Below are 22556 nucleotides of genomic sequence, written 5' to 3' on the forward strand. Positions count from 1 at the left end.
TACACGGTACTCCCACCCTTCACATCCGTGTCATGCTGCCTTCCTAAAGACCATGAATAATGATTCTGGATATTTACAGATTCTTGTACTTTAACAGCCAAGGTGGAGCCACAGTTCAGAAACAGTTGTTTATACCACAGCATTTTGGTCCACATTCCTAAGCTCTTCTTTGTTTTATCTCAGTTCATTTTCCAGAGCTAGTCAGTGTCAGATGATTTTCCTTCAGGCAACTCCTGGAAAGTTTTATTTTTTCCCTTTACTGGAAATTCCAGAAAACTTGAGGGGGAGATCCTGAGCATCCTGGAATAAACCAAGCAGCTGAAAGAAGACCAGGGGCTATGGTAAGGTGAGTGCAGCTGGACCCTGGTGCCACTCAAGATGAGAGCTGAGTCCTACACTTTTAGCGCTAAGAACACAGTCTCCTTACAGTTGGTGTGAGTGGTAGAGAGTATTGTGGGACTCCTGTGAAAACAATCAAGTCACCTGGGCTGACAAGGACCTGAGACAACCACAGTCATGAAGAAGAGGAAACACAGACAAGCCCTGGAGACCAGCTGCAGCAAGGATTCTCCCCTCTTCCTGGGAACTTTCTTCCCAGCCTCCTTTGCAACTCAGTTCTAGTCAATTCCAGGCCTGTCCCCTTAGAAACATCACTTCAGCTCATTCCTTCCCAGTTGCAATATTTTGGGGACCACATTTTCCCGATGGTGCAGCTACAAAAGGAGGAGGATTTGTGAGTAACATTATGTTAAGCCACTGGATTGCAGCATTAATTTGTTACAGGAGCATAACCTAATCCACTCTGATTATATTCCCTCTGCAACAGAGACTTGTCTTGATTGGTATAAGGTGAATTACCTACAAATGTACTAGAAATACAGATTCCTAGGATCCATACCAAGTTTCTGACAGATTTCCTAGAGTTCAGATAACCTGGGGTGTAGTATGTCTGGTACAAAAGGGAATGAAAAATGTCAAGAAAAATACCTAATGAGGAAGCTGCAGGATTTCTGTGACAGTTTGGTTGAAGCATTGGAGGGAAAAAATGTCAAAGGCTTCTAGCTTGAGAGGCTAAAAAAAATAATAATAAAATAAAGTGACAGTCTGAAGGGTTCATTTTAGAGAAAAAGGCAGGTTTGATTTCCAGGTTCAGCTGCGCTAAGTCTGTACAGTTGGCAGACTGGGCACACGGATGAAGGCAGGTCTGTGGGTAGGGGGCTGGGGTGGGACTCTTGCAGAGAGTTTCTGAGCTCCCCCAGGAGTGAGCTGGTAGAAGGTGAGGCCTGAGCATAAAGAGATGCCCACAGGACTCAGAGAAAGTGGAGCAAAGAGCAGGCATAAAATAGTTTGGAGGGCAGTCAGGCCAGCAGTTAGTGGCAGCACCAGACATGAGGGCGGGGTGTGCTGAGGCCACAGCTGGCCCCCCTGTAGGCCCAGATCTTTGGGCCGCCATGACCACAGCTCAGGCCCCACAGCCCACCCCCATTCCCTGGCCCTTGCTGTCCCCCTCCTGCTCCTCCTCACCCCACTTGGGTCCATCTACTGCTCTTTCTCCTCTGCTGACCAATCAGTGCCCTTTGTACCACTTGGTCTTTCCTGGGCGTGGCCTCCTACCCACAGTGCCTTCCCCAGGCCCCTTCTCCCCAAACCAGAGCCTAGAAGTTCTGCTACCCCTCTGAACCCTGGATAGCCCTTCTGGAGCAGGGTCCCTCCTTTCCCTTATCTCCTCCAGAACCCATTATTTGTCCAGTGGTTCCCAGCAAGACTTTGCTGTCACATTTGTGGTCGCCATTATCTTCATCTACTAAAGATCTTAGTGCCATGGGGAATGGCCTTGTCCTGGCCCCTGAGGGGAGTATAAAACATTATAGGGACCCTATCTCAGTCTCAGGCTTCCCTGGTGGCTCAGACGGTAAAGTGTCTGCCTGCAGTGTGGGAGACCCAGGTTCGATCCCTGGGTTGGGAAGATCCCCTGGAGAAGGAAATGGCAACCCACTCCAGTACTCTTGCCTGGAAAATTCCATGGACTGAGAGGCTCCTCAGAGTCTGGTAGGCTACAGTCCATGGGGTCGCAGAGAGTCAGACATGACTGAGCGACTTTACTTACTTACTTACTATCTCAGTCTCAGTGCTTCTAGAAGCAAAAGATCCAGGATATGGACCTGTGGACAGTTGCAAGGGGAGGGAGGCTCTCATTTTGGTTTCTCAAGTTGTTTTGGGCAACACAGGAGCAATGGACTCCACTAAAATTTTTTCTGAGCACATTCAGATATGTGAGATTCCATGCCTCAGTTGGTTTCAGCTGGTGAAGGTGCTAGGTTCCTCTCATAAAGATAAGAGACTCTGGCAGAGGTTTCAGATGTTTTCAGGGTTGCCCTTGATACTCGTCACACCCCTCCTCCACTCTCCATTCTAGATTGTCCTTCTCCTCAGATAATATATCAAGATTAACCCACCAGGTAATCTTGGTGGGTTACCTGGAGGCATGACCCATCTGAGTCTCAGGTCACCAGCCCTTCTCAGACCTGAGTTTCTGCCCTTGTCCATTTGCTCACACACTTGGGGAAGGGAATATCAAATGTCACCTGGGTACCAAGCATGCTGAAATACATAAGGTCCTTGATTCACCAGAAGATGAAACCCTATCCTCATAAAGTATTGCCTCCAAGCTGACACTGAAGCTATGCCCATCCTTCCAATCCTCAACCATGTCAGAAAACTTAGGAGTGGTGGTCTGTGCCATCACCAGTGAACCCCCTGGTTACAGGTCTGCTCCTGTATCTCCTTTGATGTAAAGTTGGTCCCCTGGTTGGACACAATGTTACATTTGATCCTGCGTTAATAGATCAAATATCCCATAAGCCCCTAGAGTAGCAGGGTTGGCTCTTAAGGAAGAGATAACTCAATCTGCAGGCTCAGGTGGCATGATGGAATCTTCAAATTCAAGATTTGAAGGAGTATAAACCCAGTTGTCCCATCTATGTGTCAGGATCCCATTCTTTCTAAGCCAAAACCCTGACTTAGGTAAAGCAGCACTGCCTCAGTTGGAATTTAGCTTCTTTCAAGGTCAGGACTCTGATGAATAAATTCTGACACAGAGCCTCAACATCCACTGCCTTCCTGCTTCAGAAGTTGAGACTTCTTTATAAGGCGCCAAAGATGCCCTCTGAATTTCACACCTGGCCTTTTTTTAAAATTATTATTGTTTTCTAGAATTTATAGTTTTCAATAGAATTCAACAACAACCATCCATCACATTGTCCTTACAGTCTTTATCTCGGGTACTTTCAAACTCCTGAAATACCACCCCAGTATGATCCCTTCCACTAGAACACTGACTCACCATGAGTGAAAGTTGTAACAACTGGACAACATTCTTGTGCTAGCAGTTATCCTTGCTTTACCCACAACCACTGATAAGAGGCTTAGGACCAGCTGGGAAGTGTCTGATCAAATTCCAGTACTTCATCTTATCACCTACTCACTTGGGCTACTCCCAAAACTAACTGCCACCTTTCAAGCTCTCCCAAAAGCTGACTCTGAGACATTAGTGCCTAGGATGCTTGTCTGAGAATGCCCTTGGAGCCACGTGAAAGGACTGGAAAGAAGTAGACCTGCCCCAGTGGCCAATCCCACTGGGATTCTAGGGGGGAAGCGGCCCATTAGAGTTGTACTGCATTGGGCTGTGTACAACAAAGAACTTGGCTGGCCTTTGTACCCTGTTCCTGGGAGTGAGCCTCTAAGCCCTTGGAATTTCTCAAATGTTTAGAATGATTTTGTTATTCACTATGAGTCTCCTAGACCACACCTGATGGCTTATGCTAATGAGATGACTAAGGATGGGAGTTGGTCTCACCTGAAAGACCAGTTTGAGAGATTTGGTTGTCTGAGCCATAGGAATCAGCCTGACCTTGGAAGAACAGAAGGAAACTAGAGATTAAGCCACATGGTGAATGATTTAATCAATGATGCCCCCATAAGAAAGCCCTGCTGCAAATCATGGATATCAAAAGCTGGGGGAGGGCTTCCCTAGTGGTCCAGTGGTTAAGAATCCACCTTGCAATGTTGGGGTCACCAGTTTGATCTCTGGTTCACGAAGATCCCACATGCTGTGGGGCAGTTAAGCCTGCACACCATAACTGCTGAGCCTGAGCTCTGGAACATTCAAGCCACAACCACTGAGCCCATGTTGAGCAATGACTGAGGACCACATGCCCTAGAGCCTGTGCTCCACAAGAGAAGCCACCATAATGAGAAGCCTGCTCACCACTAGAGAGTAACCCCACTCTCCACAAGTAAGGAAAGCCCACACACCACACAGTAATAAAGGTTCAGCATAGCCAATAATAAATAAATAAATAAAAATAAATATTAAAAGAAAAAAAAAAACTGAAGGGAACTTCCCTGACCAGTTTGGTGTATTGTCTTATGTTGATGTGCTGCAAAGTAACAAGTCCTAATAACAGGAAGCTTTACCTATAGGATACTCCCAGACCTTACATTATGTGTCTCTCTCTATGGCTGGTCCTGATTTGTATCCATTGTGCTATAATAAAACTTTAACCATTAATATAGAGCTTTCCTGAGTCCTGTAATTTGTTCTAAGAAAATTATCAAAACTACAAGGTTAGTGGGAACATCCAAATTTGTAGCCAACCAGAAGTGAGAGTGGCCTGGGTGAAACTGAGTCCCCCTGCTTTGTTTATGATTAACTCCTCCATCCAAAATTCTATTCCTTTTCTTGTCCAGTCCCTGTTACCTTCAGGATGGAGGAGTATCAAAGAAAATGGGGAATCAAAATCAAACAAGACTCTGCAGAGCCCTCCCTGGTACAAAAGCCCATCTGTGTCTTCTGTTTCTTATTTGTAGAAAAAAACTTTAGCCTCCTAGGCCTTCTGAGTTCTAAAGTAGTGAGGGAATGTAGAAGCAAAGAAAAAGAAATACATAACAGTCTGACATATCTTTGAATTGCTCTGCAAGAGCTAAGATCCCTTCCCCCAGGTGGAGGATAATGACCACTTGCTGACCACAAGCAGGTAGATCCCAGAGTGCTTGGAACCAGAAGATTGATGATTAAGATTTCCAAAACACCACCTTGTCACCTTACCACCAACCAGAAGAAAGTCCATCAGCTACAACCCTCATCCCAACTGTTGCCTTTAAAAAAATCCTCCCCTGAAAGCCATCAGGGAGTTTGGGTCTTTTGAGCATGTGCTGCCTATTCTCCTTGCTTGGCACCTACAGTAAATGCTGTGATTTCTTTCCTCACAACCTGGTGTCAGTAGATTAGCTTTGCTGTGGGTTGGGTGAGCAGGCCCAAGTGCAGTTCAGTAACATGGGAGTCTCCAAACTTGTGGCTCTATCTGAAGTAAGAGCATCCTTGTGGGAGATGGTGCCCTTAACCTGTGAAGCTTGGCCCAACTCTGGGTAGTTGATGTCAGAGTCATTGCCAGCTGAGACGGTCTTTATATCCCTGCCTTGATTGTCATTGATCCCGGCCCACTCTGGGAAGGGTGTGCTCTTGGACAGTTCCTTGTAAATGTACCCAGAAGGGCCATATGCTGACAACACTCCCAGCAGCATAGAGAGCAGGTCCTCCTTTGAATGGGGATGTGGGGGGCATGACTCCAGTCCCCAATGCATTCCTTCATTTATTATCTAGTAGCTTTGAATTCTAGGAAAAGGGAAGCTGATATTTTGTCCTGGGTTTCCAGAAATTCACCAGCTTTGACTCCATTCCTGGGTTGTGTCACCAGCAAGTCTATCCAGCGCTAACAAGGCCAACTCACCTTTTCTCAGAAGTCTTCCATCTTTATCCAGAGACCAAAGGGTTCCTCTAGCATCTCCTGGCTTATTCTCTATAAGTACTGGGTGAGGACGATGAACGTTCCCAAATTTATCAATGACATATCCCAGAATATATGGTCTGGGGCAGACGGAGCTGCTCACTCAGCAGAGTGGGTATATGAGGGAGAGGGAGAAAGACTTCATTCTCTCAAGAGCAAGAAGATAAGTAGGGGGTCCCCAGAGAAAGAGAACCAGGCATGGTGTCCTTAATAGAAGAGGAGCCATTTTGGGCCTAAGCCATTTTGTGATTTAAGTCCAGCCACAACGCCTGCCCTTGAAAGACATCTCAGTAATTAACAATTGTAAGGAAACGAAAGATTCCAGAAGACTGTTTTCATGGCAAGAAAAGTAACAATAGCAAAAATGATACATCAGTTTTAAAGGCTCCCAGTTCTGTTTCAGTGGTAAAGATTAGCTTGAAGCTCTCAACCAAAAGATTAGCTCAAACTCTAAAGGATGACAGTGTTGACATTTCTAACCCTCAAGACCTCAACCAACTAAGCTTGGTCTCTGTGACCACCTAAGCCCAGTCATGAATATGCATGTACACTTAGCTTAAAAATTCCCAAACTTTGCTGTTCAAGAAAACACTGCTTTGGGAAAGATCCCCAGTGTTCTCCTTATTTGCAGCAAATAATAAATCCTTCCTTCTCCCAATCTTTGTTTGGTTGGTGTCTTTTGGCGTGACACCCACCAAGAGGCGAATGCGGTTTTCAGGTAATACAAGCTCAAGCCCTAGGAGGGCTGAGCTGGAACTGAATTGGCAAGCACCCAGGTCATGCCTGAACTTGAGATAGGACTTTACGTACGTACACAAAACACTGAAGCATTTGTGCCAAAAAGCCAGCTTTAGCAGCACACTTCTGCTGGATCTGTGAGGGCAACAGGAACAAATAAGCTGATGTCTCAGCAAGGCAGCTGTCTGTCTATTCTTGTACCTATAGAAACAAGACTCCGTAGCAAGCACACTGAGGTAGATGGCATGGGGCAGGGGAGCAAGGCCTAACTTGAACTTTGAGGTTGGTTCTTCTCAACCCATCCAAACCCAAGAGAGGTATTTCTACTTCTTCTAACTATGACCGTCTCTAAGTGATGTCACGAAGAAATTTTCCTCTGTTATTGAGCTCAGGTTTGGCTACTCAGCCCTCAAAAGCCAATACTTGAGAGGCAAATGTTGGTTGGAAAGAAAAGGTTCCCAAAAGACTGGCAATCTGGGGAGAAAGTGGATTCGTGTCTAAAAACCAATTCTGAAAATTCTGCTTGACCATGAAAGTTCTTAAACGGAGAATCATTTGGGGAAGTGGGGTGGTCAGAGTCTCCATTATCTTCCACCATATGTAGACTTTCTTCTGATTAGTTCACGATGAGGTACCTGGGCAGTGCTCTAGGAATCTTGTACTAAGCCTGAAGTTACCATCTTCCACTTGGGTGGATGCTCTAATTCCTGCAGAGGAACTCAAAGATATTGTCATGCCTATTCCTTGAGAAGGAACTTGCTTTATCATTGCATTAGTTTCTTGAATCCTTTGTTTCTGCATTCCCTTCCTTCTCTGATTAACAGCTGTTTTAATCTGCCCTATGGAACTCAGGCAAAGTCAAGGAGACTGAATGAAGGCTGTTTTCTACAAACATTATAACCAAGCAGGACCCTATGAGATTCTTCCTCCACATCCTCTGCTTTAGCTCCTTTCTGAAGTACCTAGATAACTGAATCTGATGCACATTTCTTGAATTATTTTACAGATATGAAAACTCCCACCAAATGAAGATGTCAACTACCTGAAACAATCAGCATATGACCTTCGGGCCCCCTGGAGCCTAAGGATTGATGGTGTGAACCCTCGTGATACCACCCCTACCCTGTTACTTCATCATCAACCAATCATACAAACCTGTGCATGAGTTGATCACACACCCTACAACCCACCACCCCCACCTACACCCAGGCCCTTAAAAATGCTTTGCTGAAACCTCTCAGAGAGTTTGGGGTTTTAGAACATTATTCACTCATTCTCCTTGTATTGGTGCCTTTACAATAAATGCTGCATTCTCCTTAAACACAACCCAGTGTTGGTAGATTAGCTTTACTGCACATGGCTTAGCAGACCCAAGTTTGGTTCGGTAACAAGAAATGGGCACAGAAAGGATTTATACCCAGAAGGGCCCCATAGGGTCTTTTGTTGTTATTGTTTGGTCACTAAGTCATGTTTGACACTTTACAACCCCACGGACTAAAGCCCACCAGGCTCCTCTGTCTATGGGATTTCCCAGGCAAGAATATTGGAATGCCATTTTCTTCTTCAGGGGATCATCCTGACCTAGGGATTGAACCCACATCTCTGGCATTGCTGGTAGATTCTTTACCACTTAGTCACCTGAGAAGCCTCTCCATAGGGTCTTGCTCCATTTCAATTCTACCTTTTAGGCTTTCTGGCTGACCTGCTGCTACTGCTGCTAAGTCACTTCAGTCGTGTCTGACTCTGTGTGACTCCATAGATGGCAGCCCACCAGGCTCCCCCGTCCCTGGGATTCTCCAGGCAAGAACACTGGAGTGGGTTGCCATTTCCTTCTCCAATGCATGAAAGTGAAAAGTGAGAGTAAAGTCGCTCAGTCATGTCCGACTCTTCGCGACCCCATGGACTGCAGCTTACCAGGCTCTTCCATCCATGGGATTTTCCAGGCAAGAGTACTGGAGTGGGGTGCCATTGCCTTCTCTGTCTGGCTGACCTAAGAACTGCATTAAAAGGAAACAGATTAACAGGAAAAAATTGAACAAATGTATATATGGGAGATACCCAAGGAAACTGAGTAACTCACCCAAATGGCTGAAGCATTTCCTTAAATACCATCTCAGCTAAAGACAAAAGAGGATGTTAGGGGTAGAGGTTTGGGACTTCAAAGGGGAGGAAGGCAATTCACAAGGAGATGGAAAAGCAAATGTTTGGTAAATGAATGTTTCCTGAGCCCTGCACAGACAATGGCACAGAGGGGACTCTGATCTCACACCCTGCAGTTTCCCCCACCAGGCCTAGCCCATCTTCTTTGCAGATATCTCTGGTGATATCTCTATTCTGGGATGTGAAAGCAAAAGGACCCTGTGGATCCTCCCAAGCACAGAAGTCCCTCTGTGTTCTTATTTCTTGTTTATAGAAAAAGGCTTTAGTTTTCTAGATCTTTCCTGAGTTTCAAAAAGCAGACTCAAACAGTTAACTATTAGGGAAAGGAAGGAATGGAGAAACAAAGAAAAAGCAGTCAAGAAAGAAAAATAGTGATAGCTTAAAAAGTAGTTCAATGATAAAAAAAGAGTCCTATTTTCTTTTCAAGGTGATGCTGAAATCTAGGCCTCTTTGCACCGGTGCTAAATCAAATCTCAGAGACAGAGTTCTTGGTGAAGTAGAGAAGAATAGCTTTATTGCTTTGCCAGGCAAAGGGGGACACAGCAGGCTTCTCCCCTGGAAAACTATGTGTCCCAGGCTGAGAGGATTTGGCGAGGAGTTTTATAGCAACCATTCAAGGGTGGGGCTGCTGGTGAGATCAGAGAGTGTGCAAGGCCCGCTCTCCTTTAGTCTCACCTCAGGGGGTCTTCTAATCTTGATGAGCTTTTTTAACCTGACCTCAGATGGTTTTTTGGCTCTGCATCCCCTCCTTTCCCTGACTCAGTTCAGTTCAGTTCAATGGCTCAGTTGTGTCCGACTCTTTGCGACCCCATGAATCGCAGCACACCAGGCCTCCCTGTCCATCACCAACTCAGACTCACATCCATCGAGTCAGTTATGCCATCCAGCCATCTCATCCTCTGTCGTCCCCTTCTCCTCTTGCCCCCAATCCCTCCCAGCATCAGAGTCTTTTCCAATGAGTCAACTCTTTGCATGAGGTGGCCAAAGTACTGGAGTTTCAGCTTTAGTGTCATTCCTTCCAAAGAAATCCCAGGGCTGATCTCCTTCAGAATGGACTGGTTGGATCTCCTTGCAGTCCAAGGCACTCTCAAGAGTCTTCTCCAACACCACAGTTCAAAAGCTTCAATCCTTTGGCGCTCAGCCTTCTTCACAGTCCAACTCTCACATCCATACATGGCCACAGTAACTGTTCAAATCTGCCCTTGGAACTCAGGGAAGGTCATGAAGGCTGGAATCTCTTCCTTACAAATAAGAAGCAAGGGACAGAAAGCCTTTGGTGCCCAGGAACATCACAGGATCGGATGCATATCTTTCAGTTGTTCTGCAGAAAGTAAGACCCCACCCAGGTGGAGGATGGTAACTACTGCTAACCACAATCTCATAGAGTCCAGACTGTTTAAACAGAAGGTTGATGATTAAGACTCCCAAAACAACACTCTATTACCTCACCACCAATCAATCAGAAGAAAGTTCATAAGCTGCAGCCCTCCCCCACAGCGTTGCCTTTAAAAACCCGTCCCTGAAAGCTATCAGGGAGTTCAGGTCTTTTGAGCATAAGCTATCCATTCTCTTTGCTTGGTGCCTGCAATAAGTGCTGTACTTTCCTTCACCAAAACCCAGAGTCAGCAGATTGACTATTCTGAGGTTTGGGTGAGCAACTCAAGCTCAGATCAGTAACAAAACAGCCCTTTATCTAAGAGATTGAGTCTTCTCTTTCTTAACATTCCTCAGCCTAAAATTAATCCTCGTGCCAAAGAGACGCATTTTGAAATGGCACATTTTGCTCCCCTACAGGGACTAGGACCTATTTTCCATGTGGGAAAAATGGAAGCATAGATTTTACATATGGGTTAAGAAGACTAAGACTGAGACTCAAAGAGGATTTGTAAGGTTCTGGATGAGAGGATGGAGTCCAATGGATCCCACATGGAGACGCGCCACTAGAACTCAAAGATCACCAGCCTCTCTGGAGAAAGAGCCGTCAATTATCAGCATCCAGGGTCCACGTGGGAACGAAGAAGCACACGTCATCACACTTCCCAGTGGCTTCTGCTAAGGACCTCATTTTTACATCATTCCCTCAGAAGTGTCACATGTTGGGCTCTGAATCTTTTTTAGTCTTCACTTGATTTAACCCGTATGTAAAATCTATGCTTCCATTTTTCCCAGATGGAGAATGGGTCCTAGGCCCTGTAGGGGAGTAAAGTGTGCCACCCTAAATGTGTCTTCAACTTGAGGATTTTATATATATTGGCCACATTAGGTGGGTTCTTAGTTCTATGACCAGGGATCAAATCTGGACCCTCAGCAGTGAAAGCATGGAGTCCTAACCACTGGACTGCCATGGAATTACCCTCAACTAATATTTTAAGAGAGGATTCCACTGCTTTGGAAGTGTCTCAGAAACAATTTTCACACCGCTGAGTGCCTGGTCCTCAAATAATGGTTATTCTAGGTCAATTGAAGTTCTCACCATATGGCCTTCCCTAGCCTGAGGAAGACCTCTGAGAACGCCCAAATATCTTAGTGTTAGGGGAAGCACACTGATTGAAACCGTCCACCCTGGCCAGGCACCACAGTAACCATTTGCATGAGTTGTTTTACGACAGGAGGTCCTGGTAAGGAATACGGAACTAATAAGCCACCACCAACTGGAAGAGTTCAGGAAAGGTCAAAAGGAGACACTGCGTGTCTGTCACTTCCCAGAATCCCTCTCACTAGCATCCATCTTGGCTGAGCAATGTGTGCACCACCAGGAAAGACTCTGAATTAGAATGATTGGCCAAAGATAACCCGCAAACTAATCCCATCACCATAAAACCCGAGACTGCAAGCCACGTGGCAGAACAGTTCTCCTGGGTTCCCTTACCCTACTGCTCTCCACCCAGTGCCCTTTCCCAATAAAACCTCTTGCTTTGTCAGCACATGTGTCTCCTTGGACAATTCATTTCCAAGTGTTAGACAAGTGCCCAGTTTCAGGCCCTGGAAGGGGCCCCCCTTCCTGCAACAATAGCAGTCACCGTTGTCAACTTCAGACCTCCTGAAGGTTGTCAAGCAAGGAGTCTCTGCTCCAAAGGTGATGGTATGAAGGGGAACCATGCTGACCTCATTGCCACCTCAGTAAGAAGGGGCTCTGGGAGGGCTGACCCATGAAAATCTGGGCCAGTCACAGACACCGCAGTACAGCCCCCTGTGCACTTTCTTCTCCCTTCCCCTGGATATCAGTGAATTCCTTCTTTTTAGCATTGAAAAATAATACTAGATAAATAAAAGCTATCCTTTGGTGAGAGGCACACAGCCTAAACTAAATTCAAATTCCCAGCTCTTCCCTGAAGATAACCTCTCTAAATCTGTCTTCTGTGAAACAGAATTACTAATATCAGCTTCAGGGAGTCAATTTAAAATGTAAATACAGTGCTGGCTTCCCTTCCTCCATGGGTATGGGCCAGGACACACAGGTTATTCTGTCAGACCAGTGATTCACTCTTAAATTAACCACTCACCAACTGCTGCTCCATTTTACAATCAAACAATACCATCCACCCACACCATCAGCCCTCTGAGGGCAAATTCAAACGATAGCAAAGCTCACAAACCAAGAAATAGTTCCTGATTCCTCCCCCCACCACCCCAAAATTGCAGACTGCCTCCAGGCTCCTGCCCATCCCCAGGCTGAGCACAATGCATCCCCTCTGAGGCCCTGCCTCCAGCTTCTCCACAATTCCAGTGCCATCCCTGCCTCCTCCCAGGTCTCTTTGAGATGTTTCTCATTTTTTTCTTAAAAGTAGCATGTGTGCATTAGGAGCAAAGAATGTGTTCTTTTGTGCCATGCAAAGTGCTCAAAACGTTGTAGTGCTCAAGACTGAAATGACAAAACCCAGAGTGATCCAGAAAGAACTATAAGGATGCCAGTTCCGTAGGAAGATTTATACACTTATTTTTCTCCAGGCTTCTCTCTGGTCCTGGTGCATTTTCAGAAGGTCGGCACCTTGCAGCACCAGGGGCCTTACAGGCAAGTGTATGCTATGCTATGCTATGCTAAATCACTTCAGTCGTGTCCGACTCTGTGCGACCCCATAGACGGCAGCCACCAGGCTCCCCCGTCCCTGGGATTCTCCAGGCAAGAACACTGGAGTGGGTTGCCATTTCCTTCTCCGATGCATGAAGGTGAAGAGTGAAAGTGAAGTCGCTCAGTCGTGTCCGACTCTTAGCGACCCCATGGACTGCAGCCTACCAGGCTCCTCCATCCATGGGATTTTCCAGGAAAAGTACCGGAGTGGGGAGCCATTGCCTTCCCCACAGGCAAGTGTATACAGGTGTTTATTGGCAGAAGAAGGCCATTTTTCAGTATCCACCACCAAATGATTCCTTCAGCTTTTGCTAAGTAATTCCAGGACCCCCACTGTATTTTTTTCCAACTTACTGTCACCAGATCACCTCACAGTATTTGAGCAATTTACCTCCTTAAGGGTGGGCATGGTGTTCTATTCATCTTTGACCCCACCCCTCACCCACTGCACAGTGCCTGGCACACAAACACGGTAGTTGAATTGAATGAACCACAATATAACTTGTCACGATGCACTGTACTCAAGTGTTAGTATATGGATACAAAGCAGCTGAACACAGTTGGTAGGAATAGCGTTATTGCTCTCCAGCTGGGAGCAGCTCTAAGTGGACCAACTTGAGATGTGATTTTGTGTTCTGGCTTTTTAAAGCAGTGGAAAGTCTCCAAAAAGAAGGATGGGAAGGAAATTGCAGATCATATTAAATATGGGAGAACTGCATACTCACAGAAAGGACATTCTCTAAGTAGTTTGAGAGTCAAATGGAATATTCCTGCCTAAGACTTCTTTAGAGGGTCAAAATTGCTGTATTCCTGGAAGAATAGAATTTTAATGTTTTATTTGCCAAAATGTTGAACCAAAACTCCCAGCTCCAAGGTTCAATGGTTTTGATTCCCTAGGATGGATTCTTAGTGTTTGGTCAGTACATGATTCCTTTGCTAGAGCTGCCGTAACAAAGTACCACAGACTGCAGATTGGGTGGCCTAATTTATTTTCTCACAGTCTCTGGAGGCTGGAAGTCCAAGATCAAGGTGATGTAAAGGTTTGTTTCTTCTGAGACCTCTCTCCATGGCTTGGAGATGGTCATCTCCTCCCTGTGTCTTCACATGGCCTTCCCTCAGTACCTGTCTGTGTCTTAATCTCCTCTTCTTACAAGGACACCAGTCTTTTTGGATTCGGCTTCACCCTAATGAATTTGGTTTACCTTAATTAACTTCCTTAAAAGCACCATGTCCAAACATTCCCATTCTGAGCTACTGGGGGTTAGGATTTAAACATATGAATTTGGAAGGAGTATCACAGTTCAACTGATAATGACCAGTGTTACAGTGATGAATTACTGGGCTTCTGTATGTTATCCTACAAAATTCCAGCAACCAACCTGTGTTAAAAATGAGCCCTTTGCTAACCAGGAATCCCTATTTTAATAAAATGACAGAACCTTATCAGATCAGATCAGTCACTCAGTCATGTCTGACTCTTTGCAACCCCAGGAATCGCAGCACGCCAGGCCTCCCTGTCCATCACCAACTCCCGGAGTTCACTCAGACTCAGGTCCATCGAGTCAGTGATGCCATCCAGCCATCTAATCCTCTGTCGACCCCCTCTCCTCCTGCCCCGAGCCTCCCAACATCAGTGTCTTTTCCAATGAGTCAACTCTTCACATGAGGCGGCCAAAGTACTGGAGTTTCAGCTTTAGCATCATTCCTTCCAAAGAAATCCCAGGGCTGATCTTCAGAATGGACTGGCTGGATCTCCTTGCAGTCCAAGGGACTCTCAAGAGTCTTCTCCAACACCACAGTTCAAAAGCATCAATTCTTCGGTGCTCAGCCTTCTTCACAGTCCAACTCTCACATCCATACATGACCACAGGAAAAACCATAATTGACTAGACGAACCTTTGTTGGCAAAGTAATGTCTCTGCTTTTCAATATGCTATCTAGGTTGGTCATAACTTTCCTTCCAAGGAGTAAGCGTCTTTTAATTTCATGGCTGCAGTCACCATCTGCAGTGATTTTGGAGCCCAGTAAAATAAAGTCTGACACTGTTTCCACTGTTTCCCCATCTATTTCCCATGAAGTGATGGGACCGGATACCATGGTTTTCGTTTTCTGAATGTTGAGCTTGAAGCCAACTTTTTCATCTCCTCTTTCACTTTCATCAGAGGCTTTTTAGTTCCTCTTCACTTTCTGCCATAAGGGTGGTGTCATCTGCATCTCTGAGGTTATTGATATTTCTCCCAGCAATCTTGATTTCAGTTTGTGTTTCTTCCAGTCCAGCGTTTCTCATGATGTACTCTGCATATAAGTTAAATAAACGGGGTGATAATATACAGCCTTGACGTACTCCTTTTCCTATTTGGAACCAGTCTGTTTTTCCATGTCCAGTTCTAACTGTTGCTTCCTGACCTGCATACAAATTTCTCAAGAGGCAGATCAGGTGGTCTGGTATTCCCATCTCTTTCAGAATTTTCCACAGTTTATTGTGATCCACACAGTCAAAGGCTTTGGCATAGTCAATAAAGCAGAAATAGATGTTTTTCTGGAACTCTCTTGCTTTTTCCATGATCCAGCGGATGTTGGCAATTTGATCTCTGGTTCCTCTGCCTTTTCTAAAACCAGCTTGAACATCAGGAAGTTCACGGTTCACATATTGCTGAGCCTGGCTTGGAGAATTTTGAGCATTACTTTACTAGCATGTGAGATGAGTGCAATTGTGTGGTAGTTTGAGCATTTTTTGGCATTGCCTTTCTTTGGGATTAGAATGAAAACTGACCTTTTCCAGTCCTGTGGCCACTGCTGAGTTTTCCAAATTTGCTGGCATATTGAGTGCAGCACTTTCACAGCATCATCTTTCAGGATTTGGAATAGCTCAACTGGAATTCCATAACCTCCACTAGCTTTGTTCGTACTGATGCTTTCTAAGGCCCACTTGACTTCACATTCCAGGATATCTGGCTCTAGGTCAGTGATCACACCATCGTGATTATCTGGGTAGTGAAGATATTTTTTGTACTGATCTTCTGTGTATTCTTGCCATCTCTTCTTAATATCTTCTGCTTCTGTTAGGTCCATACCATTTCTGTCCTTTATTGAGCTCATCTTTGCATGAAATATTCCTTTGGTATCTCTGATTTTCTTGAAGAAATCTCTAGTCTTTCCCATTCTGTTGTTTTCCTCTATTTCTTTGCATTGATTGCTGAGGAAGGCTTTCTTATCTCTTCTTGCTATTCTTTGGAACTCTGCATTCAGATGCTTATATCTTTCCTTTTCTCCTTTGCTTTTCACTTCTCTTCTTTTCACAGCTATTTGTAAGGCCTCCCCAGACAGCCATTTTGCTTTTTTGCATTTCTTTTCCATGGGGATGGTCTTGATCCCTGTCTCCTGTACAGTGTCACGAACCTCATTCCATAGCTCATCAGGCACTCTATCTATCAGATCTAAGCCCTTAAATCTATTTCTCACTTCCACTGTATAATCATAAGGGATTTGATTTAGGTCATACCTGAATGGTCTAATGGTTTTCCCTACTTTCTTCAGTTTAAGTCTGAATTTGGCAATAAGGTGTTCATGGTCTGAGCCACAGTCAGCTCCTGGTCTTGTTTTTGCTGACTGTATAGAGCTTCTCCATCTTTGGCTGCAAAGAATATAATCAGTCTGATTTCGGTGTTGACCATCTGGTGATGTCCATGTATAGAGTCTTCTCTTGTGTTGTTGGAAGAGGGTGTTTGTTATGACCAGTGCATTTTCTTGGCAAAACTCTATTAGTCTTTGCCCTGCTTCATTTCATATTCCAAGGCCAAATTTGCCTGTTATTCCAGGTGTTTCTTGACTTACTCCTTTTGCATTCCAGTCCCCTACAATGAAAAGGACATCTTTTTTGGGTGTTAGTTCTAAAAGGTCTTGTAGGTCTTCATAGAACCGTTCAACTTCAGCTTCTTCAGTGTTGCTGGTTGGGGCATAGACTTGGATTACTGTGATATTGAATGGTTTGCCTTAGAAAGGAACAGAGATCATTCTGTCGTTTTTGAGATTGCATCCAAGTACTGCATTTCGGACTCTTGTTGACCATGATGGCTACTCCATTTCTTCTGAGAGATTCCTGCCTGCAGTAGTTTGATATAATGGTCATCTGAGTTAAATTCACCCATTCCAGTCCATTTCAGTTCTCTGATTCCTAGAATGTCGACTTTTACTCTTGCCATCTCTTGTTTGACCACTTCCAATTTGCCTTGATTCATGGACCTGACATTCCAGGTTCCTATGCAATATTGCTCTTTACAGCATCGGACCTTGCTTCTATCACCAGTCACATCCACAGCTGGGTATTCTTTTTGCTTTGGCTCCATCCCTTCATTCTTTCTAGAGTTATTTCTCCACTGATCTCCAGTAGCATATTGGGCACCTCCTGACCTGGGGAGTTTCTCTTTCAGTATCCTAATATTTTGCCTTTTCATACTGTTCATGGGGTTCTCAAGGTAAGAATACTGAAGTGGTTTGCCATTCCCTTCTCCAGTGGACCACATTCTGTCAGATCTCTCTACCAGGACCTGCCCATCTTGGGTTGCCCCATGGGCATGGCTTAGTTTCATTGAGTTAGACAAGGCTGTGGTCCTAGTGTGATTAGGTTGACTAGTTTTCTGTGAGTATGGTTTCAGTGTGTCTGCCCTCTGATGCCCTCTTGCAACACCTACCATCTTACTTGGGTTTCTCTTACCTTGGGTGTGGGGTATCTCTTCACGGCTGCTCCAGCAAAGCGCAGCCAATGCTCCTTACCTTGGACGAGGGGCATCTCCTCACCATCACCCTTCCTGACCTTCAACGTGGGATAGCTCCTCTAGGCCATCCTGTGCCCGTGCAGCCACGGTGTGGGGTTGGTCCTCCCGGCCACCACCCCTGGCCTCGGGCATGGGGTTTCTCCTCCTGGCCGCCGACCCTGGCATCTCTAATAAGAACCTATTCTACAGCACAGGATTGTTGTTTACGCTCAGTTGCCAAGTCGTGTCTGACTCTTTGTGATCCCATGGGCTGCAGCACTCCAGGCTTCCCTGTCCTTCACTATCTCCTGGAGTTTGCTCAGATTCATGTCCATTGAATCGATGAAGCTATCAAACCAGCTCACTGCCTGCCTCCTCTTCTCCTTTGCCTTCAATCTTTCCCAGCATCAGGATCTTTTCCAGTATGTCAGCTCTCATCAGGTGGCCAAAGTATTGTAACCTCAGCTTCAGCATCAGTCCTTCCAATGAATATTCAGGATTGATTTCCTTTAGGATTGACTGGTTTGATCTCCTTGCAGTCCAAGGGACTCTCAAGAGTCTTCTCCAGTACCACAATTCAAAAGCAACAATTCTTTGGCACTCAGCCTTCTTTATAGTCCACCTCTCACATCCATACATGACTACTGGAAAAACCATAGCTTTTATTATATGGACCTTTGTTGGAAAAGTGATGTCCCTGCTTTTTTTTTTTTTTATGCATTCTTTTTTTTTTCTTTTTTTTCTTTTTTTTTTTTCTTTAATAGAAAATTATTTAATTAGTATACATGTGTTCCCCATCCTGAACCCTCCTCCCTCCTCCCTCCCCACACCATCCCTCTGGGTCGTCCCAGTGCACCAGCCCCAAGCATCCAGCATCGTGCATTGAACCTGGACTGGCATCTCATTTCATACATGACGTTTCACATGTTTCAATGCCATTCTCCCAAATCTTCCCACCCTCTCCCGCTCCCACAGAGTCCATAAGACTGTTCTATACATCAGTGTCTCTTTTGCTGTCTCGTATACAGGGTTGTCCCTGCTTTTTAATATGCTGTTTAGGTTTGTCACAACATTCTACTCAATATTTTGTAATGGCCTGTGTGCTGTGCTGTGCGTACTCACTCAGCTGTGTCCAACTCTTTGCGATCCTGTACACTGTAGCCTGCCAGGTTCCTCTGTCCATGGGAATTCTCCAGGCAAGAATACTGAAGTGGGTTGCCATGTCCGCCTTCAGGAAATCTTCCCAACTCAGGGATTGAACTGAGGTCTCCTGGTTCAATTGCAGGTGGATTCTTTACTGTCTGAGCCACCAGGGAAGCCCGTAATAGCCAATAGGGGGAAAGAACCTAAAAAACAGTAGGTATATGTATATGTATAACTAATTCACTTTGCTGTATACCTAAAACTAACACAACATTGTAAATCAACTATACTTTAATAAAAAAATAAATAACCTTTGAGAATATCATCATAAAGTAAATACTAATCCATTCATTTAAGAACAGGATGATTACTCAGACATATTTAACTAATGTGGTATTAGTTGGAGATCAGGTCTCTCTCACCTAGAAAATGAATATACTCAGTTACAAAATAACACCGTTAATCATGATCAGTGCTTGGATCCATTTAACATCTTTTAAAACCAAGGGAACACATACAACTCAATACATTTCACAAGAAACTATCCAAGTGGTCAGTACACATATGAAAAGGTGATCAGCCTCATAACAATCAGAGAAATACAGATTAAAAATCCAATAACACCACTACCTATCCATAAAATTCATTACAATAAAAAAGAATAGCAATCCCAATGATGTGATGTAGAGCAACTGAAACTCTCACACAACAGCTGGTACAAGTAACTGATACAAGCACTATAGAAAACTGCCATTGTCTCCTAAACTGAACGCATCCATACACTATGACTTAGGCATTCCACACCTAAATATAGACTTAGCAGAAACACATACATGTACCCACCAAAACAGATGTCTTATAATATTTACAGAAGAATTATTAATTAATTCCCAAAACCAAAAATTACCCATGTCCAACAATAATACAATAATAAGTAACTTCAGCATACTCATACAATGGAATGCTACAGAACAGTGAAAATGTAAAAATTAGTGCTGCATTCAATAACTCAGATAAATCAGACATTGTGTAGATTATACACTGAAAGGCTCAAGACACAAAAATTTGCATATTGTATTATTCTATGTTTTATTTATCAACTTTTGTATTATTTAGGTAAAGTACAAATTTAGGCAAAACTAACTGATAGGTTTACATTTCGGGTTTTAAGAATTAGGAGGGAAAAAAAAACCTGAGATGGCTCATGAATTGCCTCATTGCAGAGATGAAGTAGCTCATTGACAATATTCTCAGAGAGCCAACACTGACCATCCATCTCTCTGAGCTCCGGCACGGCATCTTGTGCTCACCAGACTTTGCCAGTTTCTTTAAGATTGTCCTGTGGCAGAAGCCACAGCCAGCATCCTGTTGAAGAACGTCTCCACTGCTGAGCTGTGGCGGAGGTTATGCTTGTGTTGCAAAAGCCAATCAGCCTGATCCAGTCTGCACAGTTGCCACAGCAGGGCCTCACCCCTTCTCACTGCCATTGTTACGCTGTGTTTCTACTAATCAAAAATAAAGGTTTGGAAGTTTGGTTTTGTTTTTTGTTTTAAGAACTAGGAAGGGGCTAAAGTACGTTCTATTTATTAAATTGGGTGGTGGTTACACAAATGTATTCTCTTTACAAAGATTCAGTCAAGTTAATCTTAATGATTTGTGTACTCTTTCAGGCATGTTATGATTCAATAAAAATTTAATCACCACCATTCCTCCCAAAAAAGAAGGGTCAGCTCTTTGAAACAAGACTTTATAATGGATATTAACCTCATCTGATGAGAAAGCAAATTATAACATTCATCCCAATGGAATAAATAGAAAGTGGAAACTTTGCTTTGATCACTAAGCAATAGAAAACAGGATAAGTATTTTCTTGGGTTCAGAATTGTACAAGTGTGGACTGAGTAAGGCAAAGGATGTGTATATGTGTGTTGTTTGGTTATCAACTCAATGAATTCGGTGGTTTGGGATGATCAGAGTGAGTCTTTCCCTTCTCTTTGCAAAGATCAACCTTCTAAAAGGGCTGGGGCCAGATCTGTTTGTCAGGGCCATGAGATGTCCACATATTTGGATAAATGTTATTTTGGATTGTACCTGTGAGGTTGTTTCTGGATGAGATTAACATTTAAATCAGTACACTGTACAAAGCAGATTGCCCTCTCTGGTATGGATGGGCCACGTCCAGTGCATTGAAAGCCTGAATAGAGTAAAAAGCTAACTAAGTCAGAGTTTTCTGTCTCTCTCTCTCTGTCTGTCTTCAAGCTGGAGCATCAGTCTTCTCCTGCTTTTGGATCCAGACTTGGACTAGAACTAACACCATCAGCTCTCCTTCTCAGGCCTTTGGACTCAAGACTAGAACTGTATCATCATCACCTCTCCCACATGTCCACCCTGCCAACTGCAGAGCTTAGAATTCTCAGCTTCTGTTATCATGTGAACCAGTTTCTTGAAGCCTCTCATCTTCTCTTTCTCTCTCTCTCAGAATACAAATACATGTTATTTCTCTGGAGAACCCAGACTAACAGATTTTTGTACCCAGAATGACTCTAGTGGAAAAGAATTTGAAGGATGACTTTTCTAAATTGGTTCTAGGGAGTCTGGAAATATATATTTTGTATATATTTTTATTCTATCAGTCTATAAACTGATTTAGAGAAAGAAATGGCAACCCACTCCAGTGTTCTTGCCTGGAGAATCCCAGGGACAGGGGAGGCTGGTGGGCTGCCGTTTATGGGGTCGCACAGAGTCAGACACAACTGAAGCGACTTAGCAGCAGCAGCAGCAGCAGCAGCAGCATAAACTGATTAGATTTAAATATGCTATTGGCTATATTTCAAGTACTAAAGAGAGCCCTGGTAGTCATATGTAAGTCACCGGGTACTTCTCATTAACCACTTATAAGAAGTAAGGATCCAGGTGACAGTGTGTGTGTTATTTTCAAACATTTTTGTAAATCTAACAAATATAATAATGTTGGTTGTTTGCTCCTAATTTTACTGGACAAAGTAGTCAAAGAAAAGGATGAGCTCAGGGATTCTAATTCCGAGCTTAAGCATCACATAAATGACCAGAAAGTCACCACGTACACCTAAAGAAGACCCATATTTCCTGTAGCTGCAGGGCTGAGACTGCAGAAAATCAAATGCGGAATCTCATTCTGAGATTGACTGAATTACAACTCAAGTTGGTCTCCCAGCATTATAGGGTGTCTATTGTTCAGAGAGAAAAGAGGAAATCCAGAGAAAACACTTTCATCATCTCAGAGAATACAGAAATAATCATGAACAGAATGTTGGTAGAAACATGGACATTAAAGGCCATTCTGGTGCGGTCTCAGATGGAAATGAGGAACACGTTTTCGGAAACTGAGGAAAAGCCACCTTCGTTATAAAATAGCAAAGAACATGGCTGAGTTGTGTTTAAGTTCTAGTACTTTGTGGAAAGCAGAACTTGTGAGGGATATAATTGGGTATTTAGCTGAAGAGATTTTTTTTTTTCAACTTAAAACTATAAATTGTTTATTCCTGGAATTTTCCATTTAGTATTATCAAATCAATGGTTAACTTCAGGTAACTGAAATTAAAGAACACAAAACCTCAGATAAGGGGAACCACGATATTTTCTGTTCAGTATACACGGCTACATAGAGGAAACACAGAACAGTTAGACGTGACTCTCCTTGTCTGCATCCCAGTTTCCGCAATGTATACTGCTCATTTTCTTGTTGATCATCTTTTGCCAATATAATCATGCAATGCTTACATATCTTTTAAAACACTTGGAACGTTCTGTGAATAAAATCTGAGTTTTGATTACATTGAAGTGTCCAAAGGACAAATAAATAGTTAT

This window comes from Bos taurus, chromosome 8, assembly GCF_002263795.3.
Source record: "Bos taurus isolate L1 Dominette 01449 registration number 42190680 breed Hereford chromosome 8, ARS-UCD2.0, whole genome shotgun sequence".
NCBI lineage: Eukaryota > Metazoa > Chordata > Mammalia > Artiodactyla > Bovidae > Bos > Bos taurus.